The following is a 13,949-nucleotide window of genomic DNA, read 5'->3' as shown; positions in this document are numbered from 1 at the left end:
AAGAAGGAATGAACCAAAGCTACTATTTACATGTTTAAACTAACCCAGCTCAGTTTGTCCCTAATGGTTCACAGAATAATCGTATGAACTATCTAGCTGGCAGATCTGAATGGCAGGAACTTCTGCCAGAGGCAGCAATGGGCTGCTGAGAATGCATGCTTTTCACAGCCTCATCTCTCCCTCTAAAGTCAACTGTAGCTGTCTGCACGATGAGTACATTTGAAAAGAGGTACCAAAATAGTTCTGATGGGCCACACACATGATTTTATAATGAGTTTCTAGGGTACAAAGAGGAGATAGGTGTCTACCTCCCTTGGTGCATTCAATTGCAGAAGAGTGCCCCTGCCTTTTCGAAAGGTTAACATTAGGCATCTGCTCTGGAAAACATTCATCTTAGATCTCAGCATTTCCCATCATTCTGGACACCTGCTGATGCCTGTCACAAAAGCCAAATACTCAGTTTTATGCTTATCTATCAATTGCTTTGATTCATACAGAAAAAAAAACTCAGTACAATGTTTTCTCCACTTACATCACCAACCAGCTGAGCCATCTAGATCTATTATTCCCCTTTCTTTCGGTTGCTCTCTCAGCATTGTTGACAGTGCAAGCGGTGCACAGGTGATACAGCAGACTGCGACAGAATAGGAACATTGTAGTTAGGTGTAATATTTTCGTTCTTTTTATAAAAAAGAAAACCCCTAATTTATATATTTGGAGATGCAAAGAAACACAGATTATATGATTCACCCTTGACATTTTGCCAGATAACTTAAATCCTGTAAAATGCTCCCTAATGACCTGAATATAATACCGTGGTGTTACAGCATCACTTAAATACTGCAGTGCACTTCCACTGGCAGTACAGTCTGCGGAGTTAATATGTAGTGTACAGGATTATACTGCCACTAAAATATTACTTAATGCTGCTGAAATTTCAAATTAATTCTGGGAGCTAAATCATTATTCAACTCTGTCTTTACAGAAGAGATACATTCTCCCAGTTGTTCTAATAACAGCAATTTCAGAACTAAAAGGTTGGTACTGTCTTTTGAGGGTTGCTCAACTGGAGAAGTGGCCTCTAAACTACCAAGCAAATTAACGCACTGGTGCATGGATGCTTGTGACCAACAAAATAATTTGAGGAAAAATGGGCTTAAATGTTAAAAGCACTCATAGCGATGTGCTAATGCACCACTGTATTGTTTCATGATAAAAGGAGAGCCTAGTCCAGTTTTCTCTAGATGTACATACATAGGCACTCACGTGTTCCCTTCCGCCACCACACTGCTCCACAGACAGAAGATAATATTTGAGGAGACAAATTCTTGCTAAAGTAAACAACACAACTGCTGGTAACCGATGAAACCAATCTATCCCAGCCAAGGATGTGGCTTTCAAGTCATGCTGAGTTCTAGTTTTCCAAACCTAAGTAAACAAACTTCACTTTTTTACTGCACTGCCTTGTTGTTGGCTTTTTATTTTTTTCCTACGTAATTCCTGTTGCTAGCAAGCATTTTATACATTTAAGTAACTGTAGCACGTCAATCCTAAGATGAGCAGATCCTTGACGCTTCATTATAACCCATGTACAAGTTCATTTGCAAACACAGGAAGTAGGGAAGAGATAGACAAAAACAAAGGATGGACTTAAAAGCAAAGGCAGACTTCTCCTCTCTGAAATTTTGCCCTTGTGGTTAGATTAGCCTCTCCCAGCTAGAGCACCAGGCTGTTCACTCCTTCTACAGCCAAATGCCTTAAGCCTGGGAAATGTTCCCAAGAAATATTGTAAAAGAAGTGGTAAATGAGGAACAAGATGGGGCCAAATATAGGGACCAAAAAGAACGTGTGGTTTTAAGTCTACATTTGGAATAATTAATCCTTTTCCTTATTAAAACTGTTACCTACTTCCTCATTCATTAATATTGCCCTTATTTACGCATGTAGCCAGGCCAAAGATTTTCCCCTCCCTCAGAATATAATTTCCTGCTATTGACAGACACTTTCAAGTGCTGGATATGTGTATGTCTACATGGCATATTGCAGGCAGAGGCCAGCCTTCTTGGCCACCATCCAAGCCAGCTGTAAATGAGCCAGCTCCAAACTGGAAGCTGTGTAAGCACAATTAGCACAGCAGTAAGCCTGATCTAACACATCCTGCCAAGAGACCGAGCTTATTAGCTCAGGCTCAACACAATGCTAACGATGGATACGGGACTTCTGGTTTGGCTCGATACAGCATGTGGCCAGCTGAAGATGAGCAGATCAAGCTGGCATCTGCTCACAAGACACGGTGTAGGTACACGCTGTCTTGGGGTACACCTCTCCACTGCAAGGTCTATCTGCTACCCTCTACATGAACTCCAAAACGCTTTGAATGCAAACCAACGGGACAAAAGTTTGAGGCCTATGAGGGCTGAGTGCAAATGGATGGAACAGGGATCTCCAGATGAGAATTTCAGAGGCAGCATGAGAAAAAAGGTACCAGGTAGGTATTAGGCATCAAATAGACAGAGAAAGGCACCAGAAATGCCAAGGGAAAGGGAGAGCAAAATACTGCATGACTCTAAAAACTGATAATGGGAATCACGAGCATTCCACCTCTAGCTTATCGGCTCACATCAGATCCAGGGCAGATGGATTTCAGGCCCCCTAATTGGGACCTGAAAAATAAGAGTTCTTCTTCCACAGTTTATAATAAAGGAGCAGTGATAATCTAGTGGTTGGCACTAGTTTAGGAGAGAAAGTTATGAGTTCAGAGGAAAATGAGACAAAAATCAAAGGGCAGCAATGAAAATTATCATCGAAAGGAAAATAAATTGATAAAAAAAAACCCATTGTAAGAAAAGAGCCTGGAGAGACTGGGAATGTTTACTTTTAAAAGGATATTAATAAAACAGTCATTGCAAAACTATATTAAACAGAAACCAGCCAATAGAAGTTACTTGGTGAGCTTCTGCCCACCCAGTAAGAGAGCACATAAACAAGAGGAAATTCCATTAAATTAAAGAAGTGCCACATTCAAAGGCAACAAAAGGAAATACCTTCTTATTCAACATGTAATTATATTGTTGAACTCCCTGCCACCAGACTGCTGCTGTGACAAACACTCAGTATCTTTGAAAGGTGTTGTTCATGCCTGTTTTCTTCTTTCTCTTACCCTACGTACAAAGCAGTATTTTTAGTTCTCACTTGCTTAAGCTTTCTGCTGTATGGGACAGGTAAAAGTGGGCGAGAAGAGACCCCACGTGGAGCTGCAGACAGGCTCTTTTGCGTTTTCACATCCTAAAGCTGAAAGAGGTTTATTTTCACTTGTGAGATTTTAATCTACTTTCCGCACACAGAAGTTTTCCATGGTTTGCTAGCTCAGTATCTTGTCTTTGAAAAGCCTTTGTTGGATCTGTAGCGCAAACTATATTTTCTCAGCAGAGTACAGGTAGTTTAAGTACATTGACCTGAACATCAGTTTGGGCTACACACCTGCCGGCATTTCACACATGCCAATACCTCGATTTCAGTCATAGGTATCTTCAGGATTCAAGAGAGCATTTGAATCATTGATAGGTGCTTGAAAGGATTTTTTCTTTCCTTTTCCCCATCCTTTCATAAACTTCTAAAAACATTGACAAATCAGGCAGAATTAATCATACCAGGTTAAGAGATGGACTTAGCTATAGACAAAAGAAAAACTGAGAAATAAGATTACGCTCATATTGTTCTTTTGTCTCGAGAAGGAAAAACATTTCTCTCTTCCCACTTGAAGGCCTCAAAAGGAAAGCTATACTATCAGAAATATCAAGGCTTAATGAAATGTGTGAAAAAAACAGTTGTACCTTGAATTTTCTAACTTCAAGTAAGATTAAATAGAGGAATTTAAATTCAGTTAAGTACTTTTCAATATGAAATACATTGAAAAATTCTCAACAGTATTACTGTTACAGATCAGTTCAACTTATTTAAAATTGGTTAGCCATTTAGAAATACATAAAATCCATTATTTTCAACTAATTAATTTCAGACTCAGTTCTGGAGAGTCACAACTTATGCATACACATATATAATATACATATGCATAAGCTATACACGTCAAATTAACCCATCAATTCCCTTCTCTATGTATGCTTTTAGTGAAAAGATGCAGATTTTTGGCTGCTACAGCAGTTGATCTAAAACACCCCAGAAGAAGACATTTCCAATTGCTGGAAGAACACACTGAGGAGATAAACAAGATTAAGGGGAAAAGGGTGGGCAGAGAAGTAAAATAATTGCTAGTTAGTTACAAATATTTTTATATTGAACAAAAATAAATATTCGATCAGCATATTATTTCTTTTGGAAGTACATCTTTACACAAGAATGCAAGCTAGCATCCTTCATAAGGCTGTAAGGATCTTGTCCATATCACCATGAAAGAGTTCTAGCAATCTCCAGTGCAGTCACATGATAAATAGAACATTTCCATACTGATTCTATTTAGTCTCCCTTCAAAGTAATGCAATCTATTAAAAAGTAATAATAATAATAAAAAAAATCCAAAGACCTCTACTAAAAGAAGTACCTCAGACTAAAAGGCTCGTCTATACTGGATATAAGTACATGGCTCTTTGTTTAGACAGAGTAAAACCAGGATAAATCACAATGTGTTTGCAAGAAGGTTCTTTCATTTTTAACCAATACTGGTTAAAATACTGGTCAGTTCAATACAGGTCAATTCGTCCAGATAGAGAAACTTTCATTAAAAATATATTTTATTTAGGTTGCTTTTCACTGTGCTGAAGTGATGTCTTCCCACTGTCAAAGGCAATTAAGAATATGGAGCTTTTGAGCATAAGTTTCCATCCTGATTCCCTTTGGCCTGCCTAAACAAAGTTTCATTATAAAGACTTGGGAATTCCTAGGTGACAAAGGACAAAACCCAATGGCATGGAAAGCACTATTCAGATATACATATTATCACCACATAATTAACTGGAAAAATTCTTTGCACTTACAAGGGCATAGAACTCACAAACCAGCGAGATCCACTAAGGAACAAAACAAAACAAAACACTGGAACATCTCCAAAAAAAAATTAAGTTCTTGTACACTGTTTCCATTAACTTATGAGGTACATTTGTGTCCCTTTTTCACCTAAAATTTGCTACAGTGCTACAGCGTTTTACTAACTATCAAAGCACTGGAGACGACAACAGGAAGAAACTCAGACATTACTAGCATTTTACTCCATTACACTGAATGAGATTTCTTGGGTATTTCTCTCAATTTCTGCATGTTCACTTGGAAAAAGCGTAGACAAGCAGAAAGCGCCTAACTTAAAAGACAGTTTGCTTTTGAATCACATCTTGCTTTTACAGAAGATAAATACCAGTGCTCCGGAATTTCTCAGTTAAGCGGCTTGTTGAAACAGCATGTTTCTCCTCACATACAGCAGGCCCTGTGCCTTCGGGGCTACTCAGCTCCACGCCGTTCCCGCTCACTCGACTGCTCTACCTGCAGAGCGGTGCCTACAGCCACTGACAACACCCATCCAGAGGACTTGGCCAATGACCATGGTACGATTTTTATGTCACAGCAACCAAGATTTTTCTACCTGTAAGCACTGGGGGAAAAAAAGGACTCTGCACTCCCCACCTCACCACGGACACGGCAGTGGGAACACAAACGGTTCAGCCGGCTGCCCTCCGACCCCAAGCAGGCCTCGGCCTGGCTCCAGACATTTGAAATAGCAGAAGCGCAAACAGAAGGGGCTCAGACAGCGATTGCTGTACCCCACCTACCTACCCTTACAGCATGGGAGCACTTCCAAAATTATCACTACAGCTGCCTTAACCGGTTCTTCCCACCTTTAAGGAGGGAAAATGTCCATCTTTTCTTACAGCTATTTCTGTCAGCAAAGCTGTTTCTAGGGGCTGATTTCCCTTCCTCACACCTCCAGCCTTATTTCCTGGCACATCTTTGCCTTATTCTTTCTTCTTCCTACCCAAAGACATTCCCAACCATTCGACTCACTGTTTTGCTCATCTTCCTTCTTTGTTTTCTGCTGTTGTCCAACATTTGTGTTGCTTCCTCAGTGTCCACTGAGACATGCAGAGATAGCAGCCGGAGTCAGCCAGCGCTGTACTAGTAGCAACCAGACATCACACGTTATATTCAAACAAAACAGAAATCTTATTTTAATAAGGTAAATGATGCTACACTTCCACACCGTGGCAATACCCTTAACAATCAGTCACTAAAGTCCTAAAGATTCGCTTCAAAAAGTTTGGTAGGATAGAGGACGAAGGAGCAAGGAAGTCCTGTCCACGTGCTGCACCCAGGCTCTTGTCCCATCCCTGATCTACCCAGGCTGCTCCTTGGTGTGCCACTTCAGGGTAATAATTTTTAAAAAAAAAAAAAAAAAAAAAAAACACCACCAGCACCACCAACAAAACCACTCTGCTTCCTAGCTCTGTGACAATCTGTGTGCCACCCTTCTGTAACTTCTGGTGCAATTACTAACCTGACTCAGCAACAAAGCCATATTGATACGGTCATAAGACGTCCGCTGAGCATGCACTGAGTGGCCCCTGCAATACACAGCCGCGCTGCTCTGGCCATTTTCTTGGTGGAACAGCTGGAATAAGCAGGTCCTGCCTCTGACCACTTCTTATCAACTCCCTCACACTGCCTCTCCCCACTCCTCCCTAGCAGTGTTAGGGCAGCGTTAAGGCACTGTGTAGTGAATTCAGTTGGTTAGGCTAAAAATACTTCACTCATCCTCCCCTTCCCTGCTCATTTTTGCAGGGTTATTTTTAAAATGCATCCATTCTCTGCTCTTGTTCAACAAGCAGTGCAGCTTGTCTGGAAGGGGAAAGGCAGGAAGGGGAGGAGGAAGAGGAAGATGCATCTCTTCCAACCCAGGAGTGCATCAGGCACTGCAGGGTCTACTTCAGCCTGCATTGCCTCTAAGACCTGCCACATCCATGACATTACAGGCTAATACAGAGTTTCTCACAATCCATCCCAGCTTGAGTTGGTGTTTGCAAAGTCTCAAAAGGAGCCTGTGCTATTCCTACAATTAGAAAGAACAGGTTTGCATAATCTTAACCCTCATATCCCAGGAGCCAGAACTAATTCACTGCTTTTCTAATTTGACTTGGGGATTCTACACTGCAGCAGGAGGACTTAGGAAATAGCTCTTCACTGTAACCTTGTTTGAGTGATCATCTTTTGTTTGCATTATTCCAGTTTGCAAGATGACAGCTATCAAGTCAGATTACAGAATGCCACTCACAGTGACACATGCCAAAAGTAAACCATTAAGACCACCTAAACAGTGGAGTTAGGCTTAATATTTAGGTTGCCAGGAATTACGTTAAGTAAGAAATGCAGCAATAAAAAAAAAAGCACCAGGTATCTTAACTTTTTTTTTCTTTAGAAATTGGTTATTATTTGATAGGAATTTACTAATAGGAATTATTAAAATTAATTGGACTGATCTGATAAAAACTTCTGGATTCCTAAAAAAAACACACCTATACTGTAATACATTTAGTCTGCCAAAAAAAAAAAAAAAAAAAAAGGAAAATAAAAAAAAAAATCTTCCTGAAGTCCCTGTTCTTTCTGTGTGTTTATGAAGCCTCCGGAAATACCATGGCAAACATTCCAGCTCTACAGCAGTGAGGCCATGTGACCCCAAGGCACAGCAAGGAACTTACTTCCCGAGTTTCTTCATGGAATAGAGAAGTGAGTTTTAGTTTTACTTTTTAAAACCAGGATCCAAGTCTAGGGAAACCTTTAGCAGATTCTTTCAAGTACCCAGTTTTAAAACAGGGTGTTTTCTCTTTTTTTTTTTTTTTTGATGTTTTTTGCATTTCTATGACTGCACATGTTATTTTTATAATAAAAGACCAAAGACTTAAATCTATATTCTCTAGGCATAAAATACAACATACTCTTTAAGGAACCACTAAAAACATTTGCCATGTCCTCCAAATCTCCTGTTACAGTTATAATCAGTATTATTGCATTTCTCAATATTGCCAAGATCTTTTCCCAGTGCAAAATACGGCACAGTTAAAAACCTTCCTCCTCCTAATCTTCCAGTACAATTTTAGTTAGAGCTATTAATGAAAGGATTTATGCATATGAGCTTTAATAAATGTTACAAAAAAGTACTTATAATGTGAGCTTGAATAACAACCTTCCATTTTTGCAAACAATCGTGTAAGTACTTGGAACTAATCATTTAACATGTAGGAGTATGGATGAATCATAATGTAATAGTTGGGTATCAGTTGAAATATTTGTTTTGTCTTAAAACAAAATAGAACAAAGCAATGCCATACAAAAAGGAAAACAGTTCTGCAGTATAAAAGCACAGCAAATGGCAGGCACACACCACTAACTCGCTTTAGCAGCCATGTCAGAAACGCTTCTCATTACCAGAGGTAAAAGAGGGATGGCATTTCTGCTGGAAGCAAGTTTTACACTTGATTCTTTCCTCTCCCCTCTCTTTCAGCCTATAAATACTAGTCTTACACATTTTTCTCCCATGCAGCTCCTGAAAAGGTTGAGTTTTTCAAGGCTGAGAGCAGACAGAGATGTTCATCAAGAAATGCCTTCGGGTCAACTGTCTGTAGCTCATCAAAGTGCAGCACTGAAAATATGGATGAAGGGGAGGAGGATTATACGAGCATGGTACAGCAGATTAAAAAAAAATAATCTATGCTCTGATGATCATTAGCTTTATCCTTTTGGAAACGGATTCAGTTATCGTCCAGGCATCCCTGGTGGTGATGGTCACAAGGGTACCAACTCCTCCCTCCCATTTCAGCTGCATTCAAAACAACTACAAATACATGAAAGTTTCTTTAATGATATTTGCCAATACAAGGAAATGCCACGGGGATGTGATTAAGAGTAAAAAAGGAGATGAGCCACATGATAGTGTAAGGAAAGGCAGCTGGTCCACAAAACAATTAAGATGTTGACCAAATATTTGAAAAGCTCTGGACAGCACTGGAAATAAGGCAAAATGAGACTACCTATTGCTTTACAAAATACTTAAGGTATCTTGAACAAAAAAAACACCAGCAGAACAAGTTAGCAAAAGACAGGGGGGAGGACAAAAAATGCAGAGCATCTACTATCTGCTTTTTCATTCTGTACAACAGCTGGACATGAGATATTGAACACGTTATTGAAACTACTGTTCATTTCTACTCAGGGATTTCTCCTTTGTTTATTATAAATGCACATTTATTGGCAGCAAGTAGAACATATTATTGCTGTGTTTTATAGCTCAAATGGCTCATGCAAAGAGTAATTTGTTTGTATTCTGTATCACGATCAATAGCTGTACCAGGGATAGCCCGAGGAATGTTTATGCTGAGGGCTTTGCTTGCAGTGTTTTGTTGTTGCAATCAATTGACCAAACAGGACTGCTTCTTAAAGCAACAAATAAACTTTGATAGTGACCAGATCAGTCGTTAAAGCATAAAGCATGAAGCAGCATCTGGAAAAAGACTGAAGGCCCCCAAGTATTTCTTACTGCCTGCTGGTCCGTAAAGCCTTCCTACCTGAGTATTCCCCACAGGCCTTTCTTCCTCTCGGTAGCTGGGGAACGTTTCCTCAATGCCCTCACATAACAAGATCCAGTTTCCTGCAATAAAAGCACAGGCACATCATACTTCCGTTCTCCTGAGTGACACGGTAGCATTTGAAAAAGCTCACTGCACAGACCTGAGATAAACGAAGGACATTTAGGAATCCCAGGAACAAGTCTGGAGCACCAGATCTGAGACTTGGTCCACAGTTCCAGCCACCCCAAACTCCGGAGAATCACTTCAGCAGTTTAAGTCTTACAGGTTTTCTTGTCCATAAAAATGAGATGAAGAAAAGATAGTAGGATTCTGTTGAGGCTTAAACCAAAGTTTACCAACAGTAAATGGTCTTTTTTTTTTTCTTCCCAGTTAAAAGTCATCCTGAAGTCTCTTCCGTTCTCTTTATACAGGCACTCACCGACTGCTACGGGCTAAGTGCCATTAAAAAAATAAACAACCCCCCTAACTCTGCTTAAATGGATACACCAAAATACCTCAAAAACACCACCCTGACTGTAGCAAAACAAAGCAAGCTTATGGATTACTTTGGCACAGCACCACAACTTCTAGGAAATGCTTTTTAATTATAAAGAAATACTGTAAAGGGAGACTGCAGAATGTTTACGGGCACTGTGTATTTTGTTACATGCTGTTTCAGCAGTCAGACAAGGTGTCCTTACAGGCTTACGCTGCTAGGCTCTAAAACTCAGCACATACTGAAGAAAGGAACACGATGAGTACATTTTGCTTCTCTTTTGACTAAATTCCAAGTAACTTCCATGCAAAAGAATTTTCCACTGAACAGGAAAAAACAAGTCTGGTGGAAAAAAATAACGTGCAACTCGTGGCCAGTGCAGAACCTCCACAATGACCAGCAATGGAAGCAGGCACTTGGATAACACCTCGTGTGATGCAAAAGTCACAGGTGACCAACAACAAAGCAGAAAAACTTCCGAGTTTTTCACGCAACTTGTTACTTGCAGTAACATTGTTACGCAATCTTATTTACCCTCCTCACTGATAATTCACAATGAATAAAAACATGTCTGAAAAACATATGCTAGAAACAGTCATCCCATCACTGGTATGTATAGTGCCACCAAGGGACAATCTGTGTCAGATGGGAACTCTGCTGTTCTCGTCCCGCAACAAATGGCAATTCTAGAAAAGTTACACATTGACAGGCACCCTGGGTGAATGATTGGCTTTTAAGGCCTCATTGAACTGTGACTGCTTTCCCCCAGAACATATTTATTCTCATCCAAAAGTTTTCCCCAGTGCTTTTGTTCTGCTTATACAAGCCAGGGGAAACATGCTAATTGATTCAGATTTAGTACGTGTTAACATGACTTTCTCAACTAACACAGACTAGGTCTTTAATTAAGTCTGAATTAATTATTTATCTAACTTGGTTTCTCCCACCAAAGGATAAACTTTTGTTCCACCCACCCCAGGAGCTGGGTACCATCCCAGGCTCTGCTGGCGCGACGGGATGGGACCTCAGCAAGTCAGGCTGCAGCGTTTGCTTGGCAGCTTCAACTCTGCCTCTCACTTCTCCCTCCTGGACGCTCGCTTCCAAGCCTGCAGTTGTGCAGCTGCATGGTTAGCTGGATCAGGGAGCTCATTTCCTTCAGCATGCTGTCTCATAAACAGCTGTGCCAACTCAGCGCAGGGAACGGGCACGAGGGCAGGAGTGCTCAGCCGTGATGGCAGAGGGTAGATCAGAGGCTGCTTAAACCAGCTTAAACTGCACCGCTGTGAAATACGAAGCCAACGCTTCGCTCCGCTCTTTTGTGCTTTAGTTCCTCCATCTGCAGAACTGGCACCACAATTCCTGTTTTGTTTTATAAAGCACCTCTGAAAAGGGCTATCCCATTAACATTTCGGTGAATTCACATCGCAGACCACCCACCCCTTTTGCAAATCAGGTCCAAGCTTTCCTGGCATGGTCCCCACCAGCATCTGCTCCACGCTTTCACCCCACAACCTGCTCAGGGGCCAGACCATCGCCCCTGCCTGTTCCTGGGCCCTCATGCCAGCCCCCAGCCCTGCCAGCACGCTGAGCAGGGGTTTGGTCTGAATTGCATTCAGCCTATGGAAAAAAAAAATCAGCTTTCTGAATGCCTGATCAGTTCTCTCAAACTGTTTCTAGGAAGATCCTCAAGCCAGTCACACTGGCATAGTTTGGGGGTAGGGGGCTATGCCTTGAAAATGAGAATAGATGGGTGGGGGAAGAGGAGACAACTGCAAACACCGTAAAACCAGCATCAACAACCTTGCCTGGCGTCAAACCACAGCCTCGTTGTGGTGCAGCGCACTGCCTCAATTTCTCATCGATTCCCAGTTCGCATCCCGTGACGCAGCTGATCGAGAGCACTCGGGTTAGAGCCAAGCACTTCGTGCAAGCATCCACCAAACAGCACAGGATGGCGAAGCTGCCGGGGTGCGAGCTGGCGAAGAGAAGGGAGCCTGCAGCTCCAGGCACAGCCAGCAATTCCTGCGCGTACGGATCCAGCAGAGGGAGCACAAAAACAGAAGGTTTATTTCTTGGCCAAATGTTTTGGCTATGAAACACTGGATGTTTGAAATCCCAGGCACTTTGTATTAGATTATTTCTATAGTAATGCATGTGTGGTGCATTACAAACGCATAATAGACAAAACCCTTGCTCTGAGTAGATTACACTGTAAAAATCAATACAGCAAAAGAGACAAGCAGCACACGCAGCACGGGCTGTGGAGGCCGAGAACAGGAGGGAGAGGCAGCACAGGAGGGCTGCCAGCCCTGGCGATTTGATCATGTCTCCTGCAATAACAGGAATTTTTCCTACAGCCAGCTCTCAAATGTCCCATCGTCACATGGAAACCTCAGTTTTCAGCTTCTCTTTGTTTTGCTGCTGCTGTTTGTTTGTTTTAAAGGTGCTACTTCTAGGCTTCCAAGGGGAAAACACAAAAGCTGCAGAGGTCATAAGGCATGCCCTAAAGACTCAAAAACTCCCTCTCCCCTCCCTGCCTGGCCTCCTCCTCCGCTGCCCCAGCCCTGGGCTGCCCTTGCTCCCTGCAGGGCGGCCGTGGCCCCTTGGGGCTCCCATGGCCCCTGCCACCACCGCTGCCAACTGAGGCCCAACATACCACACTTAGATTTTAAGACAGGGCCTTGGTTCTTGGTGATTTTGCACAGGTGGATCAATGGAAAAAGGTTGGTATACATACAGGACACAGCCAGAGCATGGTGGACAGCCTTATGATTAAATCACGAGAAAAACAGTGAATTGGGGGGGACTGGAAGAAGGCCAACAAGGAGGCAACACAGCCCACCTTCAGGTCCCCTAAGTCCCAGCTGCACCACCACAGCAGACCCAGGTCAAGCACAACCACCCTCCCTGCTTTCTCACCGTGCCCTGGTCCCACCTGGTCACCCTTTCACCAACAGATCTTCCTGGGGCCCCCATCTCCTCCTCAGCCCCCGGGAACCTCGCTGCCTGCCTCAGCGCTCAGCCTCGGCTGGGCTGAAACAACAGTGAGGAACTATAATCCTAAGGATGACCAAGAGCAAAACCTTCAGTTGCCACACACAAAATGCAACTTGAACTCTACATATCCAAACAAAAATGAAGAGAGAGCAAACACAACATGCACACAGAAATCCTTGGAAGACAGAAATACTGCCAAGACAGACAATTAAGTGTGCTGTGCAATCTTAGTATGGAAATACATTAGACAGGTGCACTTCAGGGTTTTTTCCTCTTTTCATGATTTATTCCTGAGTTCTAGCATTATCCTCCTTAAACTGCAGTATGTTCAAGCTTGGAATTCCTGTAAAACCACGGTGGAATTTACAGTGTGTGGGCAACCCCAGCTCTCACGTATCCTGGGCTGCAACTGGGTCAGAAGTGAAGAACACAACGTGCTGCACTTCCTACATAGCTTACAGGTCAGCAAGAGAACTTCTGCCACACGGAAAATACACAAACTTCTAGACAGTGTTTAAATATTAAATGCTGTCCTCATCAGTTAGTGTAGCCCTTGATCAGCCCAGGAGTTTTTAGAAACTTGGGTTTTTTTTTTGGAAGTTCTGAAGCGATTCAAATTCAACACTGTGCATATGGCTGATGAGCATCCGATGCCGTCTTCTGCCAAAAAGTCTGTTAGCTCTGTATGAAGGAGAAGCATAAAGCGTTGCTCAAGTAAGCAATGCACACTAGGTGCTTTCTGGGAGAAAAAGAGAGACTAAGCTCACAGCATCGCAGAAATTTAAACAAAGATCATGTTGCCCTGCCAAGGGTGGTGCGCTCCCTTCCTGGGCAGCGACAGGGCAAGGAAGGGGATCAGAGGTGGGAGGAAAAGATGTGGAGGGGCAAAAGTG

The 13,949-nt window shown here is 42.2% G+C and overlaps 1 protein-coding gene across 16 annotated transcripts in view; it reads right to left on the bottom strand.

The window, feature by feature from the left end:
• The window catches only part of ZMIZ1 (zinc finger MIZ-type containing 1), a 347,687-nt gene that overhangs the window by 221,807 nt on the left and 111,931 nt on the right, over positions 1–13,949 (bottom strand). For 12 of the 16 annotated variants that reach the window (XR_005821723.1, XR_005821724.1, XM_040564327.1 and 9 more), the window contains one exon: positions 9,561–9,643. The exons of the other annotated variants lie outside the window; for them this stretch is intronic. The gene's annotated coding sequence lies outside the window, so the exon portion shown is untranslated. The remainder of the gene's footprint in view (positions 1–9,560; positions 9,644–13,949) is intronic. 16 annotated transcript variants of the gene reach the window in all.

The sequence above is a fragment of the Cygnus olor genome, chromosome 7 (genome assembly GCF_009769625.2).
Source record: "Cygnus olor isolate bCygOlo1 chromosome 7, bCygOlo1.pri.v2, whole genome shotgun sequence".
In the NCBI taxonomy this organism is placed as follows: Eukaryota; Metazoa; Chordata; class Aves; order Anseriformes; family Anatidae; genus Cygnus; species Cygnus olor.
This window is presented reverse-complemented; position numbering and strand designations above follow the sequence as displayed.